Genomic DNA, 13,719 nt, shown 5'->3' with positions numbered 1-13,719 from the left:
TATATTGTCAATTCAACTTCCTGATATATGGTTAATTCAACTTCCTGATATATTGTCAATTCAACTTCCTGATACATGGTTAATTCAACTTCCTGATATATTGTCAATTCAACTTCCTGATATATGGTCAATTCAACTTCCTGATATATTGTCAATTCAACTTCCTGATATATTGTAAATTCAACTTCCTGATATATTGTAAATTCAACTTCCTGATATATTGTCAATTCAACTTCCTGATATATTGTCAATTCAACTTCATGATATATTGTCAATTCAACTTCCTGATATATTCTCAATTCAACTTCCTGATATATTGTCAATTCAACTTCCTGATATATTGTCAATTGAACTTCCTGATATATTCTCAATTCAACTTCCTGATATATTCTCAATTCAACTTCCTGATATATAGTCAATTCAACTTCCTGATATATTGCCAATTCAACTTCCTGTAATATTGTCATTTCAACTTCATGATATATTGTCAATTCAACTTCATGATATATTGTCAATTCAACTTCCTGATATATTGTCAATTCAACTTCCTGATATATTGTCAATTCAACTTCCTGATATATTGTCAATTCAACTTCATGATATATTGTCAATTCAACTTCCTGATATATTGTCAATTCAACTTCATGATATATTGTCAATTCAACTTCCTGATATATTGTCAATTCAACTTCCTGATATATTGTCAATTCAACTTCCTGATATATTGTCAATTCAACTTCCTGATATATTGTCAATTCAACTTCATGATATATTGTCAATTCAACTTCCTGATATATTGTCAATTCAACTTCATGATATGTTGTCAATTCAACTTCCTGATATATTGTCAATTCAACTTCCTGATATATTGTTAATTCAACTTCATGATATATTGTCAATTCAACTTCATGATATATTGTCAATTCAACTTCCTGATATATTGTCAATTCAACTTCATGATATATTGTCAATTCAACTTCCTGATATATTGTCAATTCAACTTCATGATATATTGTCAATTCAACTTCATGATATATTGTCAATTCAACTTCATGATATGTTGTCAATTCAACTTCCTGATATATTGTCAATTCAACTTCCTGATATATTGTCAATTCAACTTCCTGATATATTGTCAATTCAACTTCATGATATATTGTCAATTCAACTTCATGATATATTGTCAATTCAACTTCCTGCTATATTGTCAATTCAACTTCCTGCTATATTGTCAATTCAACTTCCTGCTATATTGTCAATTCAACTTCCTGATATATTGTCAATTCAACTTCCTGATATATTGTTAATTCAACTTCCTGATATATTGTCAATTCAACTTCCTGATATATTGTCAATTCAACTTCATGATATATTGTCAATTCAACTTCCTGATATATTGTCAATTCAACTTCATGATATGTTGTCAATTCAACTTCCTGATATATTGTCAATTCAACTTCCTGATATATTGTTAATTCAACTTCATGATATATTGTCAATTCAACTTCATGATATATTGTCAATTCAACTTCATGATATATTGTCAATTCAACTTCATGATATATTGTCAATTCAACTTCATGATATATTGTCAATTCAACTTCATGATATATTGTCAATTCAACTTCATGATATGTTGTCAATTCAACTTCCTGATATATTGTCAATTCAACTTCCTGATATATTGTCAATTCAACTTCATGATATGTTGTCAATTCAACTTCATGATATGTTGTCAATTCAACTTCCTGATATATTGTCAATTCAACTTCATGATATATTGTCAATTCAACTTCATGATATATTGTCAATTCATCTTCATGATATATTGTCAATTCAACTTCATGATATATTGTCAATTCAACTTCATGATATATTGTCAATTCAACTTCATGATATATTGTCAATTCAACTTCATGATATATTGTCAATTCAACTTCTTGATATATTGTCAATTCAACTTCCTGATATATTGTTAATTCAATTTGAAGTTTGATATCCGATTTCAAATTACTAACTATTTATGCGATTTTATCAACTTGATGAAAGTTATAAAAAATAATAATCTTCTTCATAGCCACTTCAAAATAATTTTCACAGTAAAAATTCCTGACCTCGCCCCCCCCCCCCCCCCTCCTCTCCACCCTTTTCAATATCGATTAAGGCCCCTGCATCAGGGGTTCAGTGAAGATTGTGGAAGCATCGAAGAAAGTAGTTGAGAAGTGATTCAATTGGTTTAGTCATCTGAAGAGGAGATGGAAAGAGAGTATGTGGTGAGGTGAATGGTGGACATGGAACTGCCAGGAAGAAGGAAAAGAGGAAGGCATAAGTCAAGGTGGAAGGATGTGGTGGCGAGAGATTTAGAAGTTGTGGGATTATAAGAAGAATATGTGACTGTGGCGACGCCAAGTAAAATAGGAGAAGCTAAAATAAGAAGATAACAAGTAGAGGTTGCCAAACAAATGAGGGATAAAAGATCACCATTGGACCGAGAATGGCTAAAGCCAAAAATTTCACACACAGCTTTGCAAATCTGGAGTAAAATGTCCATCACAGCCGTTTACTTTGTCCCGAATGCTCCCTTTACCTTTGGAAAAAGGTTGATTGGTGCCAGGAGGGATGAATACTTTGATTTCTGCTGATGAGGTACTCACATTAAAAGCCTTCAACCGCTCCTGGTCTCCGTTGTTCCTCGGTCGGAGCGGTTCACATTCTTCTGTCTCGTCATCCTCATCTTCCTCTCCGGCTGCCACTCCGACAAGCCTCCCGAGCTCCCTGCAGCCCCTCAGCCCACGTGTGCCGTGGCCTCCCTTTCCAAGTCGACCGTGCTGGCAAAGAGAAGGGACGCGGTAAAACAGCTGCGGAATCTGCCAGGCAATTCGATAAACATCCTCAGGCCTATTTCTGAAGGCCTGCACAAATGTCTGTACGCTGATTTAGCGATGCTTTCAAAATCTCACTTTACTCTCATGGTGAAGGTCTGTTTCACATTTATTTCTTTACCACGGGCACCATAAAATGATTGCAGCACACGAGGGTCACATTGGTCTTTCCCATTACTGACACAATCATTGTTTTGAATCTGATTTTACCTTATATTTATTTATTTTTTACATTGATGGTGTTGGCTTAGCGGTTAGGGTGCGGCTTGGGATCCTAGGATCCTGGGTTCAGAATCCCGGTCGATCGATGAATTAACACCAGGGGGGTTGACTCAGCCTGTCATCCTTCCGAGGTCGGCAAATTGAGTGCCAGTTCACTAGTAATTCCCTGTGTGTCGCAAGAGGCGACTAACAGGGTTGGCGGCAGGAAGGGCATCCGGCCATAAAACATTGCTTCAAAAAAGGGGTCCACGGTGCCCGAAAAAGGCCAACCCCTGCTCTGTGGGGAAAAATGGCCTCTAAAGGTGGTTCATTGATATCAGGCTCATGAAGGGGCTTGCTGGTAAATCACATGCAGGACAAAAACATTACTACACTTATACATGAATTACAAGGACATTAGTAGACTATGGATATAAACACCTCTGCCATTTAGGATTGGAACCTGCATGGGTTGTTTTCCATGGGATTTGAACCTGGGAAACATGGGATGTATGTGATTCCCTACAACATGAGCCAGGTAACAGCCCAACCTTATTCAACACAACAAAGCAATTGTTTTTGAGAAAATTTGATTGTGTTTGGTATCGATTCATTTCTCAACAGAGATTCTTCCTCCTGCCATCCCCACTTTAAGTAAACCCTCTAAAATTAGTTGTATCTTGTGATGGACTTAATTTAACAGATTCCAGCATTGTTTGTTCAAAAATTTCAAAGCACTGTAATCCGTTTTCATAAACACTTTTCCAACAAGGAAAAAGCTGGTATTGACGGATAATGTTGAAAATCAATGTTTCTATGAGCACACATCAATTGCCTTTCATAATTGTCTGGTTTATTCTGCATCTCTCGTAAGAGCATATAAAGGTGTGTGTGTGTGTGTGTGTGTGTGTGTGTGTGTGTGTGTGTGTGTGTGTGTGTGTGTGTGTGTGTGTGTGTGTGTGTGTGTGTAGGTGTCCCGTCTTCCAGTATCAGTTGTCATCTCCACACGTGGGCCCAAAGACTGAATAATGGTTGTGTGTGTGTGTGTGTGTGTGTGTGTGTGTGTGTGTGTGTGTGTGTGTTGTTCTTGGTTGTCATCTCCATATGCAGGTTTCAGAAGGTGGAATGGAGCCCTCCCAGGTCTCAAAGTTTCCACCTCTGTGTTAGTCAGGGCCCTTCGGGATATTTTGGTTCAAATTCTTCCAAAAGCATCAAATTTGGCGCAGATGTTGCCCATGCCATACTTTTTCGATTTTTGACGGGCGCCAAGGGCGGTATGATCCGGGGACCATACCGGTCCATCCCGCCATGTCACCTGACCTATGACGTCATAATTAGGATATGCATCCAATCGCATGGCATACTATAAGTGGTCAAAGTTCAAAATGAATCGATCGAAAAATGAAGGCAAGGATCCATTTTTAAGGTTTTCATAAAATCCAATATGGCCGCCAGGTCACATGACCTATGACGTCATATTTATGACATGTATACAATCATGTATACATGAACCCGGATCATGATCGCACAAAAATTAAACACAAGGATATGGCATACAGTTCATAAAACATCAAAATCCGTACCTTTGTAATTAGACTGATGAACTGCATATGCCTGAAAATTAGGAAATAGACATGTAAATATTTCCTCTAATTGTCAAAAATAAGGTCAAAGTTCGATTACCCAACCCAGAAACATAAAATGGTGAACCTCGTGTAAATCTTGACAAAAAACTCAAAAACCGACATGTTTGACTCAAAAATGACCTTTAAGATGACCTTGAGGGTTGACCTTGACCTCGCATCATCAAAATAACATCATAATTGGATTCCTCGACCTCGAAAACCCCTGAAAAGTGGTATCATACATGATTCCAACCCTTTTGGTTATTTAACTGATTTTCCTCTAATCCGGGTGGCGACCATTTAGTATTTCGCCAATATGGGGCCCCCGGGGGGGGGGGGGGCGCCCGTCTTGGCGCCCGTCAAAAATCGAAAGAGTATGGCATGGGCAACATCTGGGCCAAATTTGGTGGTTTTGGAAGAATTTGAACCAAACGGCCCCAAAATATCCCTAAGGGCCCTGACTATGTGTGATTGTGCAATATACGAGTATATATACTAATACTAGTGGGCACGGGCATAGACGTCTATGGCATTTGGACATCTTGAGTTGGATGCTGCACGTAGAGTTTTACAAATTGGTTACAATGGGGTGTGTGTGTGTGTGTGTGTGTGTGTGTGTGTGTGTGTGTGTGTGTGTGGTGTGTGTGTGTGTGTGTGTGTGTGTGTGTGTGTGTGTGTGTGTGTGTCTGTGTTGACACAAGGAGGTACAGTTGGCATATCGAGACAAATGTCCATTCCGGCAACAAAATGAGACTAAATGCAAAATATTAAATGCAATCAAAACGGTAAAAACATCAGTAGAACAGCACTCGGTGGAGAGCATATACCGCCACCAGGATGAACAGTTTACGTTTTGTATCCCAATGATAGGTCAAATCTGGATCCAGACCTGAACCAAAATATAATCCCTTGTTCTTGTCACCTTACCAACTCATTTTGTTATAACCCGTCCACAACTTTTGGAAATATCATGAAAAATACGTATCGTTTTTGGCCATAGCTCTCAATAAGCAAATTTTCGACATGACATATGAATGCTCAATGAGGCCTTTTACGCATGCCTTGGGTGTTCACACTTTTTTGGTTTGGCTCACCTGGCTCTTTTAACCTGCTATTGCAAGCATAACATCTGTGATTGAAATAGTCTTTTAACAATAATTTTCAGCATTTAGATGAAAGAGTGGCAATTTCCAAATGGTTAACCATAATTGTTGTATTCCTGAATGAAAATTGGACTCACGGAAATATGAGAAAACTAGAAATATCCGTGGAAGAGAGGAGTCGGGTTCGTACAATTAGCTAGCGGTATAACAAACGGTATAACAAAGCTAACAAAACTAGCGTTATAACAAAATATATACCAGGGTGGCCATAAAGTCTGTAAACATAGGGAAATCTAATATATACAGTCACGTGAAAAAGTAAGTACACCCCATGTAAAGTTTTGACTTTTTCAACATATTTCAACATACAGCTATTTGATCTTCATTTCAACAATACTGATAGATAAAGGTGATATAATATAACAAATATCATGAAACATTTACATTTTGTAGTCCATTGTATAATTTAAATAAACATAAATGCAAATTTCGCATGTGGAAAAAGTAAGTACACCCTTGGCTCTGATAGGTGGTATTGCCCCCTTTGGCAGAAACAACCTCAAGTAGGCGTTTCTTATAACTGTCTACCAGTCTCTGACATCGACTGGGAGAAATTTTTGCCCACTCCTCCATGCAGAATTCTTTCAGCCATGCGATGTTTGAGGGGTTTCTTGCATGCACAGCTCGTTTCAAATCCCCACACACATCTCGATGGGATTTAGATCCGTGCTTTGACTTGGCCATTCCAGAACCCTCCATTTCTTTCTTTTCAGCCATTCCTTGGTGGATTTACTGGTATGTTTAGGGTCATTGTCATGTTGCAAGGTCCACCTTCGGTTGAGCTTCAACTTTCCGACAGATGGCCTCACATTATCCTCAAGCACCCTCTGGTACAATGAAGAATTCATAGTGGATTATATGATGGTGAGCTACCCAGGCCCTGATGCAGCAAAGCTGCCCCAAACCATAATATTTCCACCACCATGCTTTACAGTTGGTATTAGGTTCTTGTGGTCAAATGCTGTCTTTGGTTTTCACCAAACATGTCTTCTGGGACTGTGGCCAAATAGCTCGACCTTTGACTCATCTGTCCAGAGCACATTGTTCCAGAAGTGCTGGTCTTTGCCGAGGTGTTCATTGGCAAACTTTAGTCTTGCCCTGATGTTCTTTCTGGACAGCAAAGGTTTCCTCCTGGCACACCTCCCATGTAGATCAAATTTGTGCAGCCTCTTTCTCATGGTAGACTCGTGCACTTTGACATTAACAGTGGCAAGAGCTATCTGTAGGTCCAGTGATGACATTCTGGGGATCTTAGAGACTTCTTTCAGCATCTTGCGGTCTCCTCTCGGGCTGAACTTGCTGGGCGGCCTGGCCTGAACAAGTTGGCAGTTGTTTGGAATCTTCTCCACTTGTAGATGATCTTCCGGACAGTCGAATGATTGATTTCAAATTGTTTGGAGATCTTTTTAAATCCCTTCCCAGACTCGTAGGCATCTATAACCTTCTTTCTGAAGGCCTCAGAGAGCTCTTTTGATCTCGGCATGGTGACGCCGCACACTTCAACAACAAAGAGGAAACCAAACTAAATGTCTGAGGTTTAAATAAGACAGGTTCCTCCAAGATCCTCTCTGACGATGTTCTAATCATTTGCACCTCAGCTGGTGCACCTGATTCTAATTTTAGGTATTTGAAGTCGTGATAAATGTCGGGGTGTACTTACTTTTTCCACATGCGAAATTTGCATTTATGTTCATTTAAATTATACAATGGCCTATAAAATGTAAATGTTTCATGATATTTGTTATATTATATCACCTTTATCTGTCAATATTGTTGAAATGAAGATCAAATAGCTGTATGTTGAAATATGTTGAAAAAGTCAAAACTTTACATGGGGTGTACTTACTTTTTCCCGTGACTGTATATATATATTCTGTTGCAGGTGGCATGGGTTTGACTAAAGAAGAACGCATATAACTGGTTGAATGATGATTTCACTAACTGGATTGGTCGACATGGTACCGTGGAGTGGGCTGCAAGATCCTCAGATATTACTCATGGATTATTTATTCTGGGGATATATCAAATCAAAAGTGTACGAAATGAAAATTAGGGACACCGAGCATCCAAAGCACCGCATAGCTGAGCATGTGCGTTGCTTAATGGAGATGGTAATTTATTTGAACGGGTTCTTCGGAAATTCAAAGAGCACATTAACCAATGCATTAGTGCTTGTGGAGCATATTTTGAACATGTAATGTAACAAAAACATTGAATAAAAATCGTTTTCTTGAATTGCCTGTTTCCAGACTATATTTCCACATGTATATTTCTTACGACACTCACAGTGCACACAGCACCCACTCCTACCCCCATTCTTTTCCCAAACATGATTAATAGTAAATATGATCATTTTAAACTTACCCTGTCCCTGTGCATCGACAAGCCCCAGATATGACCTTCCCATTGGTGTAAGAAGCATGAAGGTTTGGTTTGAACACACACATCTACGAACCTTCGGCCTTTCACGGGCTTAGATCTGCGGGATCTTTTGTAATACGAACTGCAATATATCAACTTTTTGGACGAGTTGGTCAGGAAGTTCTTCAACTGTTTTGTTGTGCAGAGATGCACGCCATTATCGCAAGTATGCTTACAATTACTTTTGGCTTCTTTCGAAGTTTTTTTCGTCGGTTCATTCTACAATCCTTTTCTGGGAGGCATGGATGATGTCCAAGCTGCCCCAATTTACTTTGTTATTCGGGGTTTCTGCGCATGAAAGCCGAACAATCTGGGAAGGTTACGTCATTTCGAAACTCATGTATTGCAAAGGATCATTTTTAAAATTCTAGTATTCGGATCCGGATCTGATTCCTAACTAAAATCTAGTAAATTGGACCTTGTCAAACACCCAATCTGTCCACCAAGTTTCATCTGAATACGTCTCTATCCTTTTGAGATATCAAAGACAAACAAACCAGAATGACACTGATCTATAGCACACCTCTGCCAGGCTTAACAGCTTACATTTTGTATCCCACTGATAGGCCGGATCTGCATCTGAACCTTAACCAAAATCTAATGGGATTGTTATTGTAAAGTACCAAACGTATCAACCAATTTTGTATGTCTCTTTGTGGTGGTTGTACCCTCCAATGCAAGTCGGGGGCCAAATCACCCCCTCCTCCCACCATTCTTCCCTGCTGCCCGGATTTGTCAGGGCAGCGCGGTCACGGTCAAAGTGCCAATGGGTCCACATGGACTGGCCATTTCCCTCTATCTCTCTCTCTTTCTCTCTGTCTCTAACTCTGTCGTGGCCCTGACTTCGTGAAGGCGGGGGTACACCATCCTAGATGTGGGGGATCTCTGGGTCGCTCCTGGGAGATCGATCGGTTGTCTCCGTGCCGCGGGCTTCTTCAAGAGAACTGTCTGTGGCTATACAACAACAACAACAACCAACTTTTGTCATAAACCATCCCTAACTGTTTGAAATATTGTGCTATACACTTAGTCCTAGATTTACACTCATTATATTTACCTTTTTTCGACTAAATATCCCAGTCAAAGTACTGAACAATTTTATATTGACCCCTTGTAATTTTCGTGTTAACATGTTTTTCACGTGGATTATTTTTTCGCGGTGGCGTGCAACCGAAGTGGAGGTTTGACGTACAGTGCACTACTTCTCTCGCCCTCAGTCACACGGTCTGGACTATACTGGTGAGATGTATCATCTGACCTTCAATGATAGTATTTGTGCCAAACTATCCCAAACCACTTAATCATGAGTGGTAAACGACCCTCAAGTTGTACAGCTGAGACTCGCATGAAGAAGGCTCATAAAGCTGTTAGTTTGGACATTAAAATGGTCGTGGTGAAGTCAAGTGCACTCAAGTCGAGTGCCTTATTGTTTCAGAAACTGCTCCGCACCTCCCTGGCCTGGACATTCGCTGTGTGCCGCAGATTTTGGTGAGTGCCATACGCGTTTACTTAAAACCGTCCATAATTTATTAATTTAAATGTTTATTTACATGCTTTATCAATTTATTTAGTTATTATGTCTTTAGTATTTATTTACAGGAACTATATTTACACATTCACAGTCTTCACTTGGGTTAGCGTTGGGTTACAACCAGAAATTTCCTCCCAGGAACGCATCTTCAATTTATAACATTATGCCTATGGGAAAATCATTTTCTATTTACATTTTTTCGTTTTGTATTAAGTTTTTAGGGAATGCATCTCAAGCATAAATTGAAGAGGTCCTGTGTATAGTTTTTGGCCCTACCGCTCAATTGTCATACAATCCTTTTTAAAATTCTCGTATCTGGATATCCGGATCTGGATATTCACCAAAATCGAATCAATTCGTCCCTGTGATACACCCGACTTGTCCACCAAATTTTGTCCGAATCTGTCCATAACTTTTTGAGATGTCCTGCTCACAGACAGACAAACAAACACAAACGTGTGAATACATTCGTTGGCGGAGATAATTAGGTATTCAAACAAATTCGTTTTAAAACATGTTCAGTGGTTGCTCGGGGATGCAGCAAAGCACATGGGAAATTTACTAAATATAACAAATAACTATTCATTAGTAAACACAATGGATGTGCTCAGTAATGTGCAAGCAATCTGAAAGGTAAGGAAGGTGTGCATGATTTATTCTATTTCGTGTATTTTTAGCCTATCTGGAATTGGAATTCCAGAGAAGGCATCGTCAACGTGCAACGTCCGTCCGTTCGTCCGTTGTCTATTTTGACTTTTGCGGCCAAACCGATGGTCTGATCCGTCTGAAATTTGACAGCAAGGTCCCGCTCCTGTCTGGTAATGGGAATTGCACAGCTCGTTCCGGTCACATGACGGAAGTGTGTCAAAATGGCAGACTTAGTAAATTCCTTCAAAAATCTTCTCCAGACACACCAGTCAGAATGCTACGAAATTTGGGTTACAACATTAGGACAGGGTAGCAATGTTAAATTGTGGAGGTCATGTCGATCACCTGACCGGGAGTGTGTCAAAATGGCGGACTTACTATAAGTTCCTTCAAAACTTTTTCTCCAGACACCAGTCAGAATGCTACCAAATTTGGGTTACAACATTAGGCCAGCGCTCAGATAAGCTAGAGGTCCAGTGGTCAGATTTTTATAGAACATAATGCATGATGAGCATTATGAATACTGTATTTGATAATCCATTAATTCCTCATGTAAGAAAGGTAAACCTCTATAGGTAGGGCTATATAAAGATTAAATCTCGAGGTTGCATTGCTGGTTATTTAGACTGACTGCCTGGACACAACTGAGGTTGTGGATTTACTGATGTAGACCCACGGCTACGGTTGTGGACCCAACGTTTAGAGGGGTTCTGGGCTGAAACAGTCAAAACCTCGGTGTAGAATGTGGCCTAGCTGATGATTCTGGCAGTCGGAAAATCTATCAATTGATTACAAATCAATAAGGTCAATACTTTGCTAAACAACTATTTTGAGGCTTGGAATTAAGATAAAAGTTAAGTTTAGGATGTTGTAGAATTAGGACTTTTTTACAATGTTAACATAATGCTTTAGGAACAGCCATTGAATGAATGAATGAAATGAATGAATGAATGAATGATCGTTTTAAGGCCATTTTTCCCCGCTAGAGCGGGGGTTAGCCTTGCGGGCCCCCTGACAATCATGGTTCCCTGTTTGAGGCAATGTTTTTATGGCCGGATGCCCTTCCTGACGCCAACCCTTGGTCACGCTCTTACGATGCGCAGGGATACAGTGTGCAGGGATACAGTGTTTAGGAAAGGCCATTACTGTTCAATAAATGATTAGATATGGGAGGAACAGACTTATGGGGAAAAAAAAAGATTGTGTGTGTGTGGGTGTGTGCATGCGTGTGTGTGTTTCAAGATGTGCACATGGGTACCTGCATGTATGTGTTTATGTGTCCGCACAAACTTTTTGATTAAAGGAGAGAATTCTGCAAACTGGTACAACTCAGCACATTGTTGCTTTGAAAAAAATTTTGTTTTGAAGAATTTGGGGTGTCATTACATCACTTCCTCCAATGACTAACATCCATATTCAATGGGAGAGAAGGCAACATGTGCCACTGTTATTTTTACTTACAATCACAATAAATTAATCACTCACTTCAAGCTGAAAATGACCGATAAACACAATTGGAGAAGGCATTTATTTCGTTCTTCTAAAAACTCTCATAAATGATCCATGAAATGTGGATACAAGTGGGGGTTGTCCTGCAGCCTGCACTACGGATTCAAGTGGCTGTTGCAATCATGTAACATACCCATTTTCTTCGTCCATTTGCAGAAATAACACTGCACAAAATTGGCAGAAGTGTCGCGTCAAATTTTAAAATTTGACTTGTGCACTTCTGGTGCGATGTCAGCAAGGAGTATGCAGTTCTTGGGAGGGCACTTTAACCCGGCTTACTAGACTGCAAGCTGGACATTAGATTAATCTTCCATTGTGTCCTCCACAATCTGAGGCCTTTGGAGTGGCACCATGACGACGAGAACTACAGTCACGTGAAAAAGTAAGTACACCCCATGTAAATTTTTGACTTTTTCAACATATTTCAACATACAGCTATTTGATCTTCATATCAAGAATATTGATAGATAAAGGTGATATAATATAACAAATATCATGAAACATTTACATTTTGTCGTCCATTGTATAATTTAAATAAGCATAAATGCAAATTTCCTTCTGTGGAAAAAGTAAGTACACCCTTGGCTCTAATAGGTGGTATTGCCCCCTTTGGCAGAAACAACCTCAAGTAGGCGTTTCTTATAACTGTCTACCAGTCTCTGACATCGACTGGGAGAAATTTTTGCCCACTCCTCCATGCAGAATTCTTTCAGCTGTGCGATGTTTGAGGGGTTTCTTGCATGCACAGCTCGTTTCAAATCCCCCCACAACATCTCGATGGGATTTAGATCCGGGCTTTGACTTGGCCATTCCAGAACCCTCCATGTCTTTCTTTTCAGCCATTCCTTGGTGGATTTACTGGTATGTTTAGGGTCATTGCCATGTTGCAAGGTCCACCTTCGGTTGAGCTTCAACTTTCCGACAGATGGCCTCACATTATCCTCAAGCACCCTCTGGTACAATGAAGAATTCATAGTGGATTCTGTGATGGTGAGCTGCCCAGGCCCTGATGCAGCAAAGCTGCCCCAAACCATAATATTTCCACCACCATGCTTTACAGTTGGTATCAGGTTCTTGTGGTCAAATGCTGTCTTTGGTTTTCGCCAAACATGTCTTCTGGTACTGTGGCCAAATAGCTCTACCTTTGACTCATCTGTCCAGAGCACATTGTTCCAGAAGTGCTGGTCTTTGCCAAGGTGTTCATTGGCAAACTTTAGTCTTGCCCTGATGTTCTTTCTGTGCAGCAAAGGTTTCCCCCTGGCACACCTCCCATGTAGATCAAATTTGTGCAGCCTCTTTCTAATGGTAGACTCGTGCACTTTGACATCAACAGTGGCAAGAGCTACCTGTAGGTCCTGGGATGACATTCTGGGGTTCTTAGAGACTTCTTTCAGCATCTTGCGGTCTGCTCTCGGGCTGAACTTGCTGGGGCGGCCTGGCCTGAACAAGTTGGCAGTTGTTTGGAATCTTCTCCACTTGTAGATGATCTTCCGGACAGTCGAATGATTGATTTCAAACTGTTTGGAGATCTTTTTAAATCCCTTCCCAGACTCATAGGCATCTATAACCTTCTTTCTGAAGGCCTCAGAGAGCTCTTTTGATCTAGGCATGGTGACGCCGCACACTTCAACAACAAAGAGAAAACCAAACTAAATGTCTGAGGTTTAAATAAGACAGGTTCTTCCAAGTTCCTCTCTAACGATGTTCTAATCATCTGCACCTGAGCTGGTGCACCTGAT

The sequence above is a fragment of the Myxine glutinosa genome, chromosome 2, assembly GCF_964187855.1.
Source record: "Myxine glutinosa chromosome 2, kmMyxGlut1.1, whole genome shotgun sequence".
NCBI classification, from domain to species: Eukaryota; Metazoa; Chordata; class Myxini; order Myxiniformes; family Myxinidae; genus Myxine; species Myxine glutinosa.
This window is presented reverse-complemented; position numbering follows the sequence as displayed.